Genomic DNA, 21,254 nt, shown 5'->3' with positions numbered 1-21,254 from the left:
GTGTCTAGTGTATAGTGGTCATTGTCTTGTGTATAGTGGTCATTGTCTTGTGTCTAGTGTATAGTTGTTATTGTCTTGTGTCAAATGTATAGTGGACATTGTCCTGTGACTAGTGTATAGTGGTCATTGTCTTGTGTGAAATGTATAGTGGTCATTATCTTGTGTCTAGTGTATAGTGGTCATTGTCTTGTGTCTAGTGTATAGTTGTTATTGTCTTGTGTCAAATGTATAGTGGACATTGTCTTGTGACTAGTGTATAGTGGTCATTGTCTTGTGTCTAGTGAATAGTGGTCATTGTCTTGTGTCTAGTGTATAGTGGTCATTGAGTTCTGTATAATGGACATTGTCTTGTCACTAGTGTATAGTGGTCATTGTCTTGTGACTACTGTATAGTGGACATTGTCTTGTGTCTAGTGTATAGTGGTCATTGTCTTGTGTCTAGTGTACAGTGAACATTATCTTATCACTAGTGTATGGTGGTCATTGTCTTGTATCTAGTGTAAAGTGGTCATTATTTTGTGACTAGTGTATAGTGGTCATTGTCTTGTGCATAGTGGACATTGTCTTGTGACTTGTGTATAGTGTACATTGCCTTGTGTCTAGTGTATAGTGGTCATTGTATTGTGTCTAGTGTATAGTGGTCATTGTCTTGTGACTACTGTATAGTGGTCATTGTCTTGTGTCTAGTGTATAGTGGTCATTATTTTGTGACTAGTGTATAGTTGTCATTGTCTTATGTATAGTGTATAGTGAACATTGTCTTGTGTCTTGTGAATAGTGGACATTGTCTTGCGTCTAGTGTATAGTGGTCATTGTCTTGTAACTATTGTATTATGGTTATTGTCTTATGTCTAGTGCATAGTGGACATTGTCTTCTGTCTAGTGTATAGTGGACATTGTGTTGTGACTAGTGTATAGGGATCATTGTCCTGTGACTAGTGTATAGTGGTATTTGTCTTTTGACTTGTGTATAGTGGTCATTATTTTGTGTCTAGTGTATAGTGGTCATTGTCTTGTGTCTAGTGTATAGTGGTCATTGTCATGTGCCTAGTATATTGTGGTCATTGTCTTGTGTCTAGTGTATAGTGGTCATTGTCTTGTGTCTAGTGTATAGTGGTCATTGTCTTGTGTCTAGTGTATAGTGGTCATTTTATTGTGTCTAGTGTACAGTGGTCATTTTCTTGTGTATAGTGTATATTGGTCATTGTCTTGTAACTAGTGTATAATGGTCATTGTCTTGTGTATAGTGGACATTGTCATGTGTCTAGTGTATAGTGGTCATTGTCTTGTGTCTAGTGTATAGTGGACATTGTCTTGTGTCTAGTGTATAGTGTATAGTGGACATTGTCTTGTGTCTAGTGTATAGTGGACATTGTCTTGTGTCTAGTGTATAGTGGACATTGTTTTGTGTCAAGCGAATAGTGTACATTGTCTTGTGTCTAGTGTATAGTGGTCATTGTCTTGTAACTAGTGTATAGTGGTCATTGTCTTGTGACTAGTGTATAGTGGTCATTGTCTTTTGACTAGTGTATAGTGGTCATTGTCTTGTGTCTAGTGTATAGTGGTCATTGTCTTGTGTCTAGTGTATAGTGGTTATTTTATTGTGTCTAGTTTACAGTGGTCATTTTCTTGTGTATAGTGTATATTGGTCATTGTCTTGTAACTAGTGTATAATGGTCATTGTCTTGTGTATACTGGACATTGTCATGTGTCTAGTGTATAGTAGACATTGTCTTGTGTGTAGAGTATAGTGGACATTGTCTTGTGTCTAGTGTATAGTGTATAGTGGACATTGTCTTGTGTCTAGTGTATAGTGGACATTGTCTTGTGTCTAGTGTATAGTGGTCATTGTTTTGTGTCAAGTGAATAGTGTACATTGTCTTGTGTCTAGTGTATAGTGGTCATTGTTTTGTAACTAGTGTATAGTGGTCATTGTCTTGTGTCTAGTGTATAGTGGTCATTGTCTTGAAACTAGTATATAGTGGTCATTGTCTTGTGTCTAGTTAATATTGGACATTGTCTTGTGCCTTGTGTGTAGTGGTCATTGTCTTGTGACTAGTGTATAGTTGTCATTGTCTTGTGTCTAGTGTATTATGGTCATTTTCTTATGTCTAGTGTATAGTGGTATTTGTCTTGTGTCAAGTGTATAGTGGTCATTGTCTTGTGTCTAGTGTATAGTGTTCATTGTCTTGTGTATAGTGTACAGTGGTCATTGTCTTGTGTCAAGTGTATAGTGGTCATTGTCTTGTGACTAGTGTATAGTTGTCATTGTCTTGTGTCTAGTATATTATGGTCATTATCTTATGTCTAGTGTACAGTGGTCATTGTCTTGTGTCAAGTGTATAGTGGCCATTGTCTTGTGTCTAGTGTACAGTGAACATTATCTTATCACTAGTGTATGGTGGTCATTGTCTTGTATCTAGTGTAAAGTGGTCATTATTTTGTGACTAGTGTATAGTGGTCATTGTCTTGTGTATAGTGGACATTGTCTTGTGACTTGTGTATAGTGTACATTGCCTTGTGTCTAGTGTATAGTGGTCATTGTATTGTGTCTAGTGTATAGTGGTCATTGTCTTGTGACTACTGTATAGTGGTCATTGTCTTGTGTCTAGTGTATAGTGGTCATTATTTTGTGACTAGTGTATAGTTGTCATTGTCTTATGTATAGTGTATAGTGTATAGTGAACATTGTCTTGTGTCTTGTGAATAGTGGACATTGTCTTGCGTCTAGTGTATAGTGGTCATTGTCTTGTAACTATTGTATTATGGTTATTGTCTTATGTCTAGTGCATAGTGGACATTGTCTTCTGTCTAGTGTATAGTGGACATTGTGTTGTGACTAGTGTATAGGGATCATTGTCCTGTGACTAGTGTATAGTGGTATTTGTCTTTTGACTTGTGTATAGTGGTCATTATTTTGTGTCTAGTGTATAGTGGTCATTGTCTTGTGTCTAGTGTATAGTGGTCATTGTCATGTGCCTAGTATATTGTGGTCATTGTCTTGTGTCTAGTGTATAGTGGTCATTGTCTTGTGTCTAGTGTATAGTGGTCATTGTCTTGTGTCTAGTGTATAGTGGTCATTTTATTGTGTCTAGTGTACAGTGGTCATTTTCTTGTGTATAGTGTATATTGGTCATTGTCTTGTAACTAGTGTATAATGGTCATTGTCTTGTGTATAGTGGACATTGTCAATTGTCTAGTGTATAGTGGTCATTGTCTTGTGTCTAGTGTATAGTGGACATTGTCTTGTGTCTAGTGTATAGTGTATAGTGGACATTGTCTTGTGTCTAGTGTATAGTGGACATTGTCTTGTGTCTAGTGTATAGTGGACATTGTTTTGTGTCAAGCGAATATTGTACATTGTCTTGTGTCTAGTGAATAGTGGTCATTGTCTTGTAACTAGTGTATAGTGGTCATTGTCTTGTGACTAGTGTATAGTGGTCATTGTCTTTTGACTAGTGTATAGTGGTCATTGTCTTGTGTCTAGTGTATAGTGGTCATTGTCTTGTGTCAAGTGTATAGTGGTCATTGTCTTGTGTCTAGTGTATAGTGTTCATTGTCTTGTGTATAGTGTACAGTGGTCATTGTCTTGTGTCAAGTGTATAGTGGTCATTGTCTTGTGACTAGTGTATAGTTGTTATTGTCTTGTGTCTAGTGTATAGTGTTCATTGTCTTGTGTATAGTGTACAGTGGTCATTGTCTTGTGTCAAGTGTATAGTGGTCATTGTCTTGTGACTAGTGTATAGTTGTCATTGTCTTGTGTCTAGTATATTATGGTCATTATCTTATGTCTAGTGTATAGTGGTCATTGTCTTGTGTCTAGTGTATAGTGGACATTGTCTTGTGACTAGTGTATAGTGGTCATTGTCTTGTGTCTAGTGTATAGTGGACATTGTCTTGTGACTAGTGTATAGTGGACATTGCCTTGTGTCTAGTGTATAGTGTTCATTGTCTTAAGTCTAGTGTATAGTGGTCATTGTCTTGTGATTAATGTATAGTGGTCATTGTTTTGTGTCTGGTGTATAGTGGACATTTCCTTGTGTCTAGTGTATAGTGGTCATTGTCTTGTGTCTAGTGTATAGTGGTAATTGTCTTGTAACTAGTGTATAGTGGTCATTGTCTTGTAACTAGTGTATAGTGGACATTATCTTGTGTCTAGTGTTTAGTGGACATTGTCGTGTGTGTAGTGTATAGTGGTCATTGTCTTGTGTTTAGTGTATAGTGGTCATTGTCTTGTGTCTAGTGAATAGTGGACATTGTCATGTGTCTGGTGTATAGTGGTCATTGTCTTGTGTCTAGTGAATAGTGGACATTGTCTTTTGTCTAGTGTATAGTGGACATCGTCTTCTGTCTAGTGTATAGTGGTCATTGGCTTGTGTCAAGTGTATAGTGGACATTGTCCTGTGACTAGTGTATACTGGTCATTGTCTTGTGTGAAATGTATAGTGGTCATTGTCTTGTGTCTAGTGTATAGTGGTCATTGTTTTGTGTCTAGTGTATAGTGGCCATGACATTGTCATGTGTCTAGTGTATAGTGGTCATTGTCTTGTGTCTAGTGTATAGTGGACATCGTCTTGTGTCTAGTGTATAGTGGTCATTGGCTTGTGTCTAGTGTATAGTGGACATTGTCCTGTGACTAGGGTATAGTGGTCATTGTCTTGTGTGAAATGTATAGTGGTCATTGTCTTGTGTCTAGTGTATAGTGGTCATTGTCTTGTGTATAGTGGTCATTGTCTTGTGTCTAGTGTATAGTTGTTATTGTCTTGTGTCAAATGTATAGTGGACATTGTCCTGTGACTAGTGTATAGTGGTCATTGTCTTGTGTGAAATGTATAGTGGTCATTGTCTTGTGTCTAGTGTATAGTAGTCATTGTCTTGTGTCTAGTGTATAGTGGTCATTGTCTTGTGTCTAGTGTATAGTTGTTATTGTCTTGTGTCAAATGTATAGTGGACATTGTCTTGTGACTAGTGTATAGTGGTCATTGTCTTGTGTCTAGTGAATAGTGGTCATTGTCTTGTGTCTAGTGTATAGTGGTCATTGAGTTCTGTATAATGGACATTGTCTTGTCACTAGTGTATAGTGGTCATTGTCTTGTGACTACTGTATAGTGGTCATTGTCTTGTGTCTAGTGTATAGTGGTCATTGTCTTGTGTCTAGTGTATAGTGGACATTGTCTTGTGACTAGTGTATAGTGGTCATTGTCTTGTGTCTAGTGTATAGTGGTCATTGTCTTGTAACTAGTGTATAGTGGCCATTGGCTTGTGTCTAGTGTATAGTGGACATTGTCCTGTGACTAGTGTATAGTGGTCATTGTCTTGTGTCTAGTGTACAGTGGTCATTGTCCTGTGACTAGTGTATAGTGGTCATTGCCTTGTGTCTAGTGTATAGTGGTCATTGTCTTGTGTCTAGTGCATTGTGGTCATTGTCTTGTGTCTATTGTATAGTGGACATTGTCTTGTTTCTTGTGTATAGCAGATATTGTCTTGTGTCTAGTGTATAGTGGACATTGTCTTGTGACTAGAGTATAGTGGTCATTGTCTTGTGTTTAGTGTATAGTGGACATTGTCTTGTGACTAGTGTATAGTGGTCATTGTCTTGTGTCTAGTGTATAATGGTCATTGTCTTGTGTCTAGTGTATAGTGGGCATTGTCTTGTGACTAATGTATTGTGGTCATTGTCTTGTGTCTAGTGTACAGTGGTCATTGTCTTGTGTCTAGTGTATAGTGAACATTATCTTATCACTATTGTATGGTGGTCATTGTCTTGTATCTAGTGTAAAGTGGTCATTATTTTGTGACTAGTGTATAGTGGTCATTGTATTGTGTCTAGTGGACATTGTCTTGTGACTTGTGTATAGTGTACATTGCCTTGTGTCTAGTGTATAGTGGTCATTGTATTGTGTCTAGTGTATAGTGGTCATTGTCTTGTGACTACTGTATAGTGGTCATTGTCTTGTGTCTAGTGTATAGTGGTCATTATTTTGTGACTAGTGTATAGTTGTCATTGTCTTATGTATAGTGTATAGTGTATAGTGAACATTGTCTTGTGTCTTGTGAATAGTGGACATTGTCTTGCGTCTAGTGTATAGTGGTCATTGTCTTGTAACTATTGTATTATGGTTATTGTCTTATGTCTAGTGCATAGTGGACATTGTCTTCTGTCTAGTGTATAGTGGACATTGTGTTGTGACTAGTGTATAGGGATCATTGTCCTGTGACTAGTGTATAGTGGTATTTGTCTTTTGACTTGTGTATAGTGGTCATTATTTTGTGTCTAGTGTATAGTGGTCATTGTCTTGTGTCTAGTGTATAGTGGTCATTGTCATGTGCCTAGTATATTGTGGTCATTGTCTTGTGTCTAGTGTATAGTGGTCATTGTCTTGTGTCTAGTGTATAGTGGTCATTGTCTTGTGTCTAGTGTATAGTGGTCATTTTATTGTGTCTAGTGTACAGTGGTCATTTTCTTGTGTATAGTGTATATTGGTCATTGTCTTGTAACTAGTGTATAATGGTCATTGTCTTGTGTATAGTGGACATTGTCAATTGTCTAGTGTATAGTGGTCATTGTCTTGTGTCTAGTGTATAGTGGACATTGTCTTGTGTCTAGTGTATAGTGTATAGTGGACATTGTCTTGTGTCTAGTGTATAGTGGACATTGTCTTGTGTCTAGTGTATAGTGGACATTGTTTTGTGTCAAGCGAATATTGTACATTGTCTTGTGTCTAGTGAATAGTGGTCATTGTCTTGTAACTAGTGTATAGTGGTCATTGTCTTGTGACTAGTGTATAGTGGTCATTGTCTTTTGACTAGTGTATAGTGGTCATTGTCTTGTGTCTAGTGTATAGTGGTCATTGTCTTGTGTCAAGTGTATAGTGGTCATTGTCTTGTGTCTAGTGTATAGTGTTCATTGTCTTGTGTATAGTGTACAGTGGTCATTGTCTTGTGTCAAGTGTATAGTGGTCATTGTCTTGTGACTAGTGTATAGTTGTTATTGTCTTGTGTCTAGTGTATAGTGTTCATTGTCTTGTGTATAGTGTACAGTGGTCATTGTCTTGTGTCAAGTTTATAGTGGTCATTGTCTTGTGACTAGTGTATAGTTGTCATTGTCTTGTGTCTAGTATATTATGGTCATTATCTTATGTCTAGTGTATAGTGGTCATTGTCTTGTGTCTAGTGTATAGTGGACATTGTCTTGTGACTAGTGTATAGTGGTCATTGTCTTGTGTCTAGTGTATAGTGGACATTGTCTTGTGACTAGTGTATAGTGGACATTGCCTTGTGTCTAGTGTATAGTGTTCATTGTCTTAAGTCTAGTGTATAGTGGTCATTGTCTTGTGATTAATGTATAGTGGTCATTGTTTTGTGTCTGGTGTATAGTGGACATTTCCTTGTGTCTAGTGTATAGTGGTCATTGTCTTGTGTCTAGTGTATAGTGGTAATTGTCTTGTAACTAGTGTATAGTGGTCATTGTCTTGTAACTAGTGTATAGTGGACATTATCTTGTGTCTAGTGTTTAGTGGACATTGTCGTGTGTGTAGTGTATAGTGGTCATTGTCTTGTGTTTAGTGTATAGTGGTCATTGTCTTGTGTCTAGTGAATAGTGGACATTGTCATGTGTCTGGTGTATAGTGGTCATTGTCTTGTGTCTAGTGAATAGTGGACATTGTCTTTTGTCTAGTGTATAGTGGACATCGTCTTCTGTCTAGTGTATAGTGGTCATTGGCTTGTGTCAAGTGTATAGTGGACATTGTCCTGTGACTAGTGTATACTGGTCATTGTCTTGTGTGAAATGTATAGTGGTCATTGTCTTGTGTCTAGTGTATAGTGGTCATTGTCTTGTGTCTAGTGTATAGTGGTCATTGTTTTGTGTCTAGTGTATAGTGGCCATGACATTGTCATGTGTCTAGTGTATAGTGGTCATTGTCTTGTGTCTAGTGTATAGTGGACATCGTCTTGTGTCTAGTGTATAGTGGTCATTGGCTTGTGTCTAGTGTATAGTGGACATTGTCCTGTGACTAGGGTATAGTGGTCATTGTCTTGTGTGAAATGTATAGTGGTCATTGTCTTGTGTCTAGTGTATAGTGGTCATTGTCTTGTGTATAGTGGTCATTGTCTTGTGTCTAGTGTATAGTTGTTATTGTCTTGTGTCAAATGTATAGTGGACATTGTCCTGTGACTAGTGTATAGTGGTCATTGTCTTGTGTGAAATGTATAGTGGTCATTGTCTTGTGTCTAGTGTATAGTAGTCATTGTCTTGTGTCTAGTGTATAGTGGTCATTGTCTTGTGTCTAGTGTATAGTTGTTATTGTCTTGTGTCAAATGTATAGTGGACATTGTCTTGTGACTAGTGTATAGTGGTCATTGTCTTGTGTCTAGTGAATAGTGGTCATTGTCTTGTGTCTAGTGTATAGTGGTCATTGAGTTCTGTATAATGGACATTGTCTTGTCACTAGTGTATAGTGGTCATTGTCTTGTGACTACTGTATAGTGGTCATTGTCTTGTGTCTAGTGTATAGTGGTCATTGTCTTGTGTCTAGTGTATAGTGGACATTGTCTTGTGACTAGTGTATAGTGGTCATTGTCTTGTGTCTAGTGTATAGTGGTCATTGTCTTGTAACTAGTGTATAGTGGCCATTGGCTTGTGTCTAGTGTATAGTGGACATTGTCCTGTGACTAGTGTATAGTGGTCATTGTCTTGTGTCTAGTGTACAGTGGTCATTGTCCTGTGACTAGTGTATAGTGGTCATTGCCTTGTGTCTAGTGTATAGTGGTCATTGTCTTGTGTCTAGTGCATTGTGGTCATTGTCTTGTGTCTATTGTATAGTGGACATTGTCTTGTTTCTTGTGTATAGCAGATATTGTCTTGTGTCTAGTGTATAGTGGACATTGTCTTGTGACTAGAGTATAGTGGTCATTGTCTTGTGTTTAGTGTATAGTGGACATTGTCTTGTGACTAGTGTATAGTGGTCATTGTCTTGTGTCTAGTGTATAATGGTCATTGTCTTGTGTCTAGTGTATAGTGGGCATTGTCTTGTGACTAATGTATTGTGGTCATTGTCTTGTGTCTAGTGTACAGTGGTCATTGTCTTGTGTCTAGTGTATAGTGAACATTATCTTATCACTATTGTATGGTGGTCATTGTCTTGTATCTAGTGTAAAGTGGTCATTATTTTGTGACTAGTGTATAGTGGTCATTGTATTGTGTCTAGTGTATAGTGGTCATTGTCTTGTGTCTAGTGTATAGTGGACATTGTCCTGTGACTAGTGTATAGTGGTCATTGTCTTGTGTCTAGTGTATAGTGGTCATTGTCTTGTGTCTAGTGTATAGTGGTCATTGCCGTGTATATAGTGGACATTGTCTTGTGACTTGTGTATAGTGGACATTGTCTTGTGGCTAGTGTATAGTGGTCATTGTTTTGTGTCTAGTGTATAGTGGACATTGTCTTGTGTCTAGTGTATAGTGGACATTGTCTTGTGTCTAGTGTATAGTGGTCATTGTCTTGTGTCAAGTGAATAGTGAACATTGTCTTGTGTCTAGTGTATAGTGGTCATTGTCTTGTAACTAGTGTATAGTGGTCATTGTCTTGTGACTAGTGTATAGTGGTCATTGTCTTTTGACTAGTGTATCGTGGTCATCGTCTTGTGACTAGTGTATAGTGGTCATTGTCTTGTGTCTAGTGTATAGTGTACATTGACTTGTGTCTAGTGTATAGTGGTCATTGTCTTGTAACTAGTGTACAGTGGTCATTGACTTGTGTCTAGTGTATAGTGAACATTATCTTATCACTAGTGTATGGTGGTCATTGTCTTGTATCTAGTGTAAAGTGGTCATTATCTTGTGACTAGTGTATAGTGGTCATTGTCTTGTGTGTATAGTGGACATTGTCTTGTGACTTTTGTATAGTGTACATTGCCTTGTGTCTAGTGTATAGTGGTCATTGTATTGTGTCTAGTGTATGGTGGTCATTGTCTTGTAACTAGTGTATAATGGTCATTGTCTTGTGTGTAGTGAATAGTGGACATTGTCTTGTGTCTAGTGTATAGTGGACATCGTCTTGTGTCTAGTGTATAGTGGTCATTGGCTTGTGTCTAGTGTATAGTGGACATTGTCCTGTGACTAGTGTATAGTGGTCATTGTCTTGTGTGAAATGTATAGTGGTCATTGTCTTGTGTCTAGTGTATAGTGGTCATTGTCTTGTGTGAAATGTATAGTGGTCATTGTCTTGTGTCTAGTGTATAGTGGTCATTGTCTTGTGTGAAATGTATAGTGGACATTGTCTTGTGACTAGTGAATAGTGGTCATTGTCTTGTGTCTAGTGAATAGTGGTCATTGTCTTGTGTCTAGTGTATAGTGGTCATTGTCTTGTTACTACTGTATAGTGGACATTGTCTTGTGTCTAGTGTATAGTGGTCATTGTCTTGTGTCTAGTGTACAGTGAACATTATCTTATCACTAGTGTATGGTGGTCATTGTCTTGTATCTAGTGTAAAGTGGTCATTATTTTGTGACTAGTGTATAGTGGTCATTGTCTTGTGTATAGTGGACATTGTCTTGTGACTTGTGTATAGTGTACATTGCCTTGTGTCTAGTGTATAGTGGTCATTGTATTGTGTATAGTGTATGGTGGTCATTGTCTTGTGACTACTGTATAGTGGTCATTGTCTTGTGTCTAGTGTATAGTGGTCATTATTTTGTGACTAGTGTATAGTTGTCATTGTCTTATGTATAGTGTATAGTGAACATTGTCTTGTGTCTTGTGAATAGTGGACATTGTCTTGCGTCTAGTGTATAGTGGTCATTGTCTTGTAACTATTGTATAGTGGTTATTGTCTTATGTCTAGTGCAAAGTGGACATTGTCTTCTGTCTAGTGTATAGTGGACATTGTGTTTTGACTAGTGTATAGGGATCATTGTCCTGTGACTAGTGTATAGTGGTATTTGTCTTTTGACTTGTGTATAGTGGTCATTATTTTGTGTCTAGTGTATAGTGGTCATTGTCTTGTGTCTAGTGTATAGTGGTCATTGTCATGTGCCTAGTATATTGTGGTCATTGTCTTGTGTCTAGTGTATAGTGGTCATTGTCTTGTGTCTAGTGTATAGTGGTCATTGTCTTGTGTCTAGTGTATAGTGGTCATTTTATTGTGTCTAGTGTACAGTGGTCATTTTCTTGTGTATAGTGTATATTGGTCATTGTCTTGTAACTAGTGTATAATGGTCATTGTCTTGTGTATAGTGGACATTGACATGTGTCTAGTGTATAGTGGTCATTGTCTTGTGTCTAGTGTATAGTGGACATTGTCTTGTGTCTAGTGTATAGTGTATAGTGGACATTGTCTTGTGTCTAGTGTATAGTGGACATTGTCTTGTGTCTAGTGTATAGTGGTCATTGTTTTGTGTCAAGTGAATAGTGTAATTTGTCTTGTGTCTAGTGTATAGTGGTCATTGTCTTGTAACTAGTGTATAGTGGTCATTGTCTTGTGACTAGTGTATAGTGGTCATTGTCTTTTGACTAGTGTATAGTGGTCATTGTCTTGTGTCTAGTGTATAGTGGTCATTGTCTTGTGGCTAGTGTATAGTGGTCATTTTATTGTGTCTAGTGTACAGTGGTCATTTTCTTGTGTATGGTGTATATTGGTCATTGTGTTGTAACTAGTGTATAATGGTCATTGTCTTGTGTATAGTGGACATTGTCATGTGTTTAGTGTATAGTGGTCATTGTCTTGTGTCTAGTGTATAGTGGACATTGTCTTGTGTCTAGTGTATAGTGGACATTGTCTTGTGTCTAGTGTATAGTGGACATTGTCTTGTGTCTAGTGTATAGTGGTCATTGTTTTGTGTCTGGTGTATAGTGGACATTTCCTTGTGTCTAGTGTATAGTGGTCATTGTCTTGTGTCTAGTGTATAGTGGTCATTGTCTTGTGTTTAGTGTATAGTGGTCATTGTCTTGTGTCTAGTGTATAGTGGCCATGACATTGTCATGTGTCTAGTGTATAGTGGTCATTGTCTTGTGTCTAGTGAATAGTGGACATTGTCTTGTGTCTAGTGTATAGTGGACATCGTCTTGTGTCTAGTGTATAGTGGTCATTGGCTTGTGTCTAGTGTATAGTGGACATTGTCCTGTGACAAGTGTATAGTGGTCATTGTCTTGTGTGAAATGTATATTGGTCATTGTCTTGTGTCTAGTGTATAGTGGTCATTGTCTTGTGTATAGTGGTCATTGTCTTGTGTCTAGTGTATAGTTGTTATTGTCTTGTGTCAAATGTATAGTGGACATTGTCCTGTGACTAGTGTATAGTGGTCATTGTCTTGTGTGAAATGTATAGTGGTCATTGTCTTGTGTCTAGTGTATAGTAGTCATTGTCTTGTGTCTAGTGTATAGTAGTCATTGTCTTGTGTCTAGTGTATAGTTGTTATTGTCTTGTGTCAAATGTATAGTGGACATTGTCTTGTGACTAGTGTATAGTGGTCATTGTCTTGTGTCTAGTGAATAGTGGTCATTGTCTTGTGTCTAGTGTATAGTGGTCATAGAGTTCTGTATAATGGACATTGTCTTGTCACTAGTGTATAGTGGTCACTGTCTTGTGACTAGTGTATAGTGGACATTGCCTTGTATCTAGTGTATAGTGTTCATTGTCTTAAGTCTAGTGTATAGTGGTCATTGTCTTGTGACTAATGTATAGTGGTCATTGTTTTGTGTCTGGTGTATAGTGGACATTGTCTTGTGACTAGTGTATAGTGGACATTGCCTTGTGTCTAGTGTATAGTGTTCATTGTCTTCTGTCTAGTGTATAGTGGACATTGTGTTTTGACTAGTGTATAGGGATCATTGTCCTGTGACTAGTGTATAGTGGTATTTGTCTTTTGACTTGTGTATAGTGGTCATTATTTTGTGTCTAGTGTATATTGGTCATTGTCTTGTGTCTAGTGTATAGTGGTCATTGTCATGTGCCTAGTATATTGTGGTCATTGTCTTGTGTCTAGTGTATAGTGGTCATTGTCTTGTGTCTAGTGTATAGTGGTCATTGTCTTGTGTCTAGTGTATAGTGGTCATTTTATTGTGTCTAGTGTACAGTGGTCATTTTCTTGTGTATAGTGTATATTGGTCATTGTCTTGTAACTAGTGTATAATGGTCATTGTCTAGTGTATAGTGGACATTGACATGTGTCTAGTGTATAGTGGTCATTGTCTTGTGTCTAGTGTATAGTGGACATTGTCTTGTGTCTAGTGTATAGTGTATAGTGGACATTGTCTTGTGTCTAGTGTATAGTGGACATTGTCTTGTGTCTAGTGTATAGTGGTCATTGTTTTGTGTCAAGTGAATAGTGTAATTTGTCTTGTGTCTAGTGTATAGTGGTCATTGTCTTGTAACTAGTGTATAGTGGTCATTGTCTTGTGACTAGTGTATAGTGGTCATTGTCTTTTGACTAGTGTATAGTGGTCATTGTCTTGTGTCTAGTGTATAGTGGTCATTGTCTTGTGGCTAGTGTATAGTGGTCATTTTATTGTGTCTAGTGTACAGTGTTCATTTTCTTGTGTATGGTGTATATTGGTCATTGTGTTGTAACTAGTGTATAATGGTCATTGTCTTGTGTATAGTGGACATTGTCATGTGTTTAGTGTATAGTGGTCATTGTCTTGTGTCTAGTGTATAGTGGACATTGTCTTGTGTCTAGTGTATAGTGGACATTGTCTTGTGTCTAGTGTATAGTGGACATTGTCTTGTGTCTAGTGTATAGTGGTCATTGTTTTGTGTCTGGTGTATAGTGGACATTTCCTTGTGTCTAGTGTATAGTGGTCATTGTCTTGTGTCTAGTGTATAGTGGTCATTGTCTTGTGTTTAGTGTATAGTGGTCATTGTCTTGTGTCTAGTGTATAGTGGCCATGACATTGTCATGTGTCTAGTGTATGGTGGTCATTATCTTGTGTCTAGTGAATAGTGGACATTGTCTTGTGTCTAGTGTATAGTGGACATCGTCTTGTGTCTAGTGTATAGTGGTCATTGGCTTGTGTCTAGTGTATAGTGGACATTGTCCTGTGTATAGTGGTCATTGTCTTGTGTCTAGTGTATAGTTGTTATTGTCTTGTGTCAAATGTATAGTGGACATTGTCCTGTGACTAGTGTATAGTGGTCATTGTCTTGTGTGAAATGTATAGTGGTCATTGTCTTGTGTCTAGTGTATAGTAGTCATTGTCTTGTGTCTAGTGTATAGTGGTCATTGTCTTGTGTCTAGTGTATAGTTGTTATTGTCTTGTGTCAAATGTATAGTGGACATTGTCTTGTGACTAGTGTATAGTGGTCATTGTCTTGTGTCTAGTGAATAGTGGTCATTGTCTTGTGTCTAGTGTATAGTGGTCATTGAGTTCTGTATAATGGACATTGTCTTGTCACTAGTGTATAGTGGTCATTGTCTTGTGACTACTGTTTAGTGGTCATTGTCTTGTGTCTAGTGTATAGTGGTCATTGTCTTGTGTCTAGTGTATAGTGGACATTGTCTTGTGACTAGTGTATAGTGGTCATTGTCTTGTGCCTAGTGTATAGTGGACATTGTCTTGTGACTAGTGTATAGTGGACATTGCCTTGTATCTAGTGTATAGTGTTCATTGTCTTAAGTCTAGTGTATAGTGGTCATTGTCTTGTGACTAATGTATAGTGGTCATTGTTTTGTGTCTGGTGTATAGTGGACATTGTCTTGTGACTAGTGTATAGTGGACATTGCCTTGTGTCTAGTGTATAGTGTTCATTGTCTTAAGTCTAGTGTATAGTGGTCATTGTCTTGTGACTAGTGTATAGTTGTCATTGTCTTGTGTCTAGTATATTATGGTCATTGTCTTGTGTCTAGTGTATAGTGGCCATGACATTGTCATGTGTCTAGTGTATAGTGGTCATTGTCTTGTGTCTAGTGAATAGTGGACATTGTCTTGTGTCTAGTGTATAGTGGACATCGTCTTGTGTCTAGTGTATAGTGGTCATTGGCTTGTGTCTAGTGTATAGTGGACATTGTCCTGTGACTAGTGTATAATGGTCATTGTCTTGTGTGAAATGTATAGTGGTCATTGTCTTGTGTCTAGTGTATAGTGGTCATTGTCTTGTGTATAGTGGTCATTGTCTTGTGTCTAGTGTATAGTTGTTATTGTCTTGTGTCAAATGTATAGTGGACATTGTCCTGTGACTAGTGTATAGTGGTCATTGTCTTGTGTGAAATGTATAGTGGTCATTGTCTTGTGTCTAGTGTATAGTAGTCATTGTCTTGTGTCTAGTGTATAGTGGTCATTGTCTTGTGTCTAGTGTATAGTTGTTATTGTCTTGTGTCAAATGTATAGTGGACATTGTCTTGTGACTAGTGTATAGTGGTCATTGTCTTGTGTCTAGTGAATAGTGGTCATTGTCTTGTGTCTAGTGTATAGTGGTCATTGAGTTCTGTATAATGGACATTGTCTTGTCACTAGTGTATAGTGGTCATTGTCTTGTGACTACTGTATAGTGGTCATTGTCTTGTGTCTAGTGTATAGTGGTCATTGTCTTGTGTCTAGTGTATAGTGGACATTGTCTTGTGACTAGTGTATAGTGGTCATTGTCTTGTGCCTAGTGTATAGTGGACATTGTCTTGTGACTAGTGTATAGTGGACATTGCCTTGTATCTAGTGTATAGTGTTCATTGTCTTAAGTCTAGTGTATAGTGGTCATTGTCTTGTGACTAATGTATAGTGGTCATTGTTTTGTGTCTGGTGTATAGTGGACATTGTCTTGTGACTAGTGTATAGTGGACATTGCCTTGTGTCTAGTGTATAGTGTTCATTGTCTTAAGTCTAGTGTATAGTGGTCATTGTCTTGTGACTAGTGTATAGTTGTCATTGTCTTGTGTCTAGTATATTATGGTCATTGTCTTGTGTCTAGTGTATAGTGGCCATGACATTGTCATGTGTCTAGTGTATAGTGGTCATTGTCTTGTGTCTAGTGAATAGTGGACATTGTCTTGTGTCTAGTGTATAGTGGACATCGTCTTGTGTCTAGTGTATAGTGGTCATTGGCTTGTGTCTAGTGTATAGTGGACATTGTCCTGTGACTAGTGTATAATGGTCATTGTCTTGTGTGAAATGTATAGTGGTCATTGTCTTGTGTCTAGTGTATAGTGGTCATTGTCTTGTGTATAGTGGTCATTGTCTTGTGTCTAGTGTATAGTTGTTATTGTCTTGTGTCAAATGTATAGTGGACATTGTCCTGTGACTAGTGTATAGTGGTCATTGTCTTGTGTGAAATGTATAGTGGTCATTGTCTTGTGTCTAGTGTATAGTAGTCATTGTCTTGTGTCTAGTGTATAGTGGTCATTGTCTTGTGTCTAGTGTATAGTTGTTATTGTCTTGTGTCAAATGTATAGTGGACATTGTCTTGTGACTAGTGTATAGTGGTCATTGTCTTGTGTCTAGTGAATAGTGGTCATTGTCTTGTGTCTAGTGTATAGTGGTCATTGAGTTCTGTATAATGGACATTGTCTTGTCACTAGTGTATAGTGGTCATTGTCTTGTGACTACTGTATAGTGGTCATTGTCTTGTGTCTAGTGTATAGTGGTCATTGTCTTGTGTCTAGTGTATAGTGGACATTGTCTTGTGACTAGTGTATAGTGGTCATTGTCTTGTGCCTAGTGTATAGTGGACATTGTCTTGTGACTAGTGTATAGTGGACATTGCCTTGTATCTAGTGTATAGTGTTCATTGTCTTAAGTCTAGTGTATAGTGGTCATTGTCTTGTGACTAATGTATAGTGGTCATTGTTTTGTGTCTGGTGTATAGTGGACATTGTCTTGTGACTAGTGTATAGTGGACATTGCCTTGTGTCTAGTGTATAGTGTTCATTGTCTTAAGTCTAGTGTATAGTGGTCATTGTCTTGTGACTAGTGTATAGTTGTCATTGTCTTGTGTCTAGTATATTATGGGCATTGTCTTATGTCTAGTGTACAGTGGTCATTGTCTTGTGTCAAGTGTATAGTGGTCATTGTCTTGTGTCTAGTGTATAGTGGTCATTGTCTTGTGTCTAGTATATAGTGGTCATTATTTTGTGTCTGGTGTATAGTGGACATTTCCTTGTGTCTAGTGAATAGTGGTCATTGTCTTGTGTCTAGTGTATAGTGGTCATTGAGTTCTGTATAATGGACATTGTCTTGTCACTAGTGTATAGTGGTCATTGTCTTGTGACTACTGTATAATGGACATTGTCTTGTGTCTAGTGTATAGTGGTCATTGTCTTGTGTCTAATGTACAGTGAACATTATCTTATCACTAGTGTATGGTGGTCATTGTCTTGTATCTAGTGTAAAGTGGTCATTATTTTGTGACTAGTGTATAGTGGTCATTGTCTTGTGTATAGTGGACATTGTCTTGTGACTTGTGTATAGTGTACATTGCCTTGTGTCTAGCGTATAGTGGTCATTGTATTGTGTCTAGTGTATAGTGGTCATTGTCTTGTGACTACTGTATAGTGGTCATTGTCTTGTGTCTAGCGTATAGTGGTCATTATTTTGTGACTAGTGTATAGTTGTCATTGTCTTATGTATAGTGTATAGTGGACATTGTCTTGCGTCTAGTGTATAGTGGTCATTGTCTTGTAACTATTGTATAGTGGTTATTGTCTTATGTCTAGTGCATAGTGGACATTGTCTTCTGTCTAGTGTATAGTGGACATTGTGTTGTGACTAGTGTATAGGGATCATTGTCCTGTGACTAGTGTATAGTGGTATTTGTCTTTTGACTTGTGTATAGTGGTCATTATTTTGTGTCTAGTGTATAATGGTCATTGTCTTGTGTCTATTGGTCATTGTCATGTGCCTAGTATATTGTGGTCATGGTCTTGTGTCTAGTGTATAGTGGTCATTGTCTTGTGTCTAGTGTATAGTGGTCATTGTCTTGTGTCTAGTGTATAGTGGTCATTTTATTGTGTCTAGTGTATATTGGTCATTGTCTTGTAACTAGTGTATAATGGTCATTGTCTTGTGTATAGTGGACATTGTCATGTGTCTAGTGTACAGTGGTCATTGTCTTGTGTCTAGTGTATAGTGGACATTGTCTTGTGTCTAGTGTATAGTGTATAGTGGACATTGTCTTGTGTCTAGTGTATAGTGGACATTGTCTTGTGTCTAGTGTATAGTGGACATTGTCTTGTGTCTAATGTATAGTGGTCATTGTCTTGAAACTAGTATATAGTGGTCATTGTCTTGTGTCTAGTTAATATTGGACATTGTCTTGTGCCTTGTGTGTAGTGGTCATTGTCTTGTGACTAGTGTATAGTTGTCATTGTCTTGTGTCTAGTGTATTATGGTCATTGTCTTATGTCTAGTGTATAGTGGTCATTGTCTTGTGTCAAGTGTATAGTGGTCATTGTCTTGTGTCTAGTGTATAGTGTTCATTGTCTTGTGTACAGTGTACAGTGGTCATTGTCTTGTGTCAAGTGTATAGTGGTCATTGTCTTGTGACTAGTGTACAGTTGTCATTGTCTTGTGTCTAGTATATTATGGTCATTGTCTTATGTCTAGTGTACAGTGGTCATTGTCTTGTGTCAAGTGTATAGTGGTCATTGTCTTGTGTCTAGTGTATAGTGGTCATTGTCTTGTGTCTAGTGTATAGTGGACATTGTCTTGTGACTAGTGTATAGTGGACATTGCCTTGTGTCTAGTGTATAGTGTTCATTGTCTTAAGTCTAGTGTATAGTGGTCATTGTCTTGTGACTAATGTATAGTGGTCATTGTTTTGTGTCTGGTGTATAGTGGACATTTCCTTGTGTCTAGTGTACAGTGGTCATTGTCTTGTGTCTAGTGTATAGTGGTCATTGTCTTGTAACTAGTGTATAGTGGTCATTGTCTTTTAACTAGTGTATAGTGGACATTATCTTGTGTCTAGTGTTTAGTGGAAATTGTCGTGTGTGTAGTGTATAGTGGTCATTGTCTTGTGTTTAGTGTATAGTGGTCATTGTCTTGTGTCTAGTGTATAGTGGACATTGTCATATGTCTGGTGTATAGTGGTCATTGTCTTGTGTCTAGTGAATAGTGGACATTGTCTTTTGTCTAGTGTATAGTGGACATCGTCTTCTGTCTAGTGTATAGTGGTCATTGTCTTTTGACTAGTGTATAGTGGATATTGTCTTGTGTCTAATGTATAGTGGTCATTGTCTTGAAACTAGTATATAGTGGTCATTGTCTTGTGTCTAGTTAATATTGGACATTGTCTTGTGCCTTGTGTGTAGTGGTCATTGTCTTGTGACTAGTGTATAGTTGTCATTGTCTTGTGTCTAGTGTATTATGGTCATTGTCTTATGTCTAGTGTATAGTGGTCATTGTCTTGTGTCAAGTGTATAGTGGTCATTGTCTTGTGTCTAGTGTATAGTGTTCATTGTCTTGTGTATAGTGTACAGTGGTCATTGTCTTGTGTCAAGTGTATAGTGGTCATTGTCTTGTGACTAGTGTATAGTTGTCATTGTCTTGTGTCTAGTATATTATGGTCATTGTCTTATGTCTAGTGTACAGTGGTCATTGTCTTGTGTCAAGTGTATAGTGGTCATTGTCTTGTGTCTAGTGTATAGTGGTCATTGTCTTGTGTCTAGTGTATAGTGGACATTGCCTTGTGTCTAGTGTATAGTGTTCATTATCTTAAGTCTAGTGTATAGTGGTCATTGTCTTGTGACTAATGTATAGTGGTCATTGTTTTGTGTCTGGTGTATAGTGGACATTTCCTTGTGTCTAGTGTATAGTGGTCATTGTCTTGTGTCTAGTGTATAGTGGTCATTGTCTTGTAACTAGTGTATAGTGGTCATTGTCTTGTATCTAGTGTATAGTGGACATTATCTTGTGTCTACTTTTTAGTGGACATTGTCGTGTGTGTAGTGTATAGTGGTCATTGTCTTGTGTTTAGTGTATAGTGGTCATTGTCTTGTGTCTAGTGTATAGTGGACATTGTCATATGTCTGGTGTATAGTGGTCATTGTCTTGTGTCTAGTGAATAGTGGACATTGTCTTTTGTCTAGTGTATAGTGGACATCGTCTTCTGTCTAGTGTATAGTGGTCATTGGCTTGTGTCTAGTGTATAGTGGACATTGTCCTGTGACTAGTGTATAGTGGTCATTGTCTTGTGTGAAATGTATAGTGGTCATTGTCTTGTGTCTAGTGTATAGTGGCCATAGTCCTGTGACTAGTGTATAGTGGTCATTGCCTTGTTTTGTGTCTGGTGTATAGTGGACATTTCCTTGTGTCTAGTGAATAGTGGTCATTGTCTTGTGTCTAGTGTATAGTGGTCATTGTCTTGGAACTAGTGTATAGTGGTCATTGTCTTGTAACTAGTGTATTGTGGACATTATCTTGTGTCTAGTGTTTAGTGGACAATGTCGTGTGTGTAGTGTATAGTGGTCATTGTCTTGTGTTTAGTGTATAGTGGTCATTGTCTTGTGTCTAGTGTATAGTGGACATTGTCATGTGTGTAGTGTATTGTGGTCATTGTCTTCTGTGTAGTGAATAGTAGACATTGTCTTTTGTCTAGTGTATAGTGGACATCGTCTTGTGTCTAGTGTATAGTGGCCATTGGCTTGTGTCTAGTGTATAGTGGACATTGTCCTGTGACTAGTGTATAGTGGTCATTGTCTTGTGTGAAATGTATAGTGGTCATTGTCTTGTGTCTAGTGTATAGTGGCCATTGTCCTGTGACTAGTGTATAGTGGTCATTGCCTTGTGTCTAGTGTATAATTGTTATTGTCTTGTGTCAAATGTATTGTGGTCATTGTCTTGTGTCTAGTGTATAGTGGTTATTGCCGTGTATATAGTGGACATTGTCTTGTGACTTGTGTATAGTGGACATTGTCTTGTGACTAGTGTATAGTGGTCATTGTTTTGTGTCTAGTGTATAGTGGACATTGTCTTGTGTCTAGTGTATAATGAACATTATCTTATCACTAGTGTATGGTGGTCATTGTCTTGTATCTAGTGTAAAGTGGTCATTATTTTGTGACTAGTGTATAGTGGTCATTGTCTTGTGTATAGTGGACATTGTCTTGTGACTTGTGTATAGTGTACATTGCCTTGTGTCTAGTGTATAGTGGTCATTGTATTGTGTCTAGTGTATAGTGGTCATTGTCTTGTGACTACTGTATAGTGGTCATTGTCTTGTGTCTAGTGTATAGTGGTCATTATTTTGTGACTAGTGTATAGTTGTCATTGTCTTATGTATAGTGTATAGTGAACATTGTCTTGTGTCTTGTGAATAGTGGACATTGTCTT

Source organism: Procambarus clarkii, chromosome 58, assembly GCF_040958095.1.
Source record: "Procambarus clarkii isolate CNS0578487 chromosome 58, FALCON_Pclarkii_2.0, whole genome shotgun sequence".
In the NCBI taxonomy this organism is placed as follows: domain Eukaryota; kingdom Metazoa; phylum Arthropoda; class Malacostraca; order Decapoda; family Cambaridae; genus Procambarus; species Procambarus clarkii.
The sequence above is the reverse complement of the archived record's forward strand: the minus strand, read 5'-3'. Positions refer to the sequence as shown.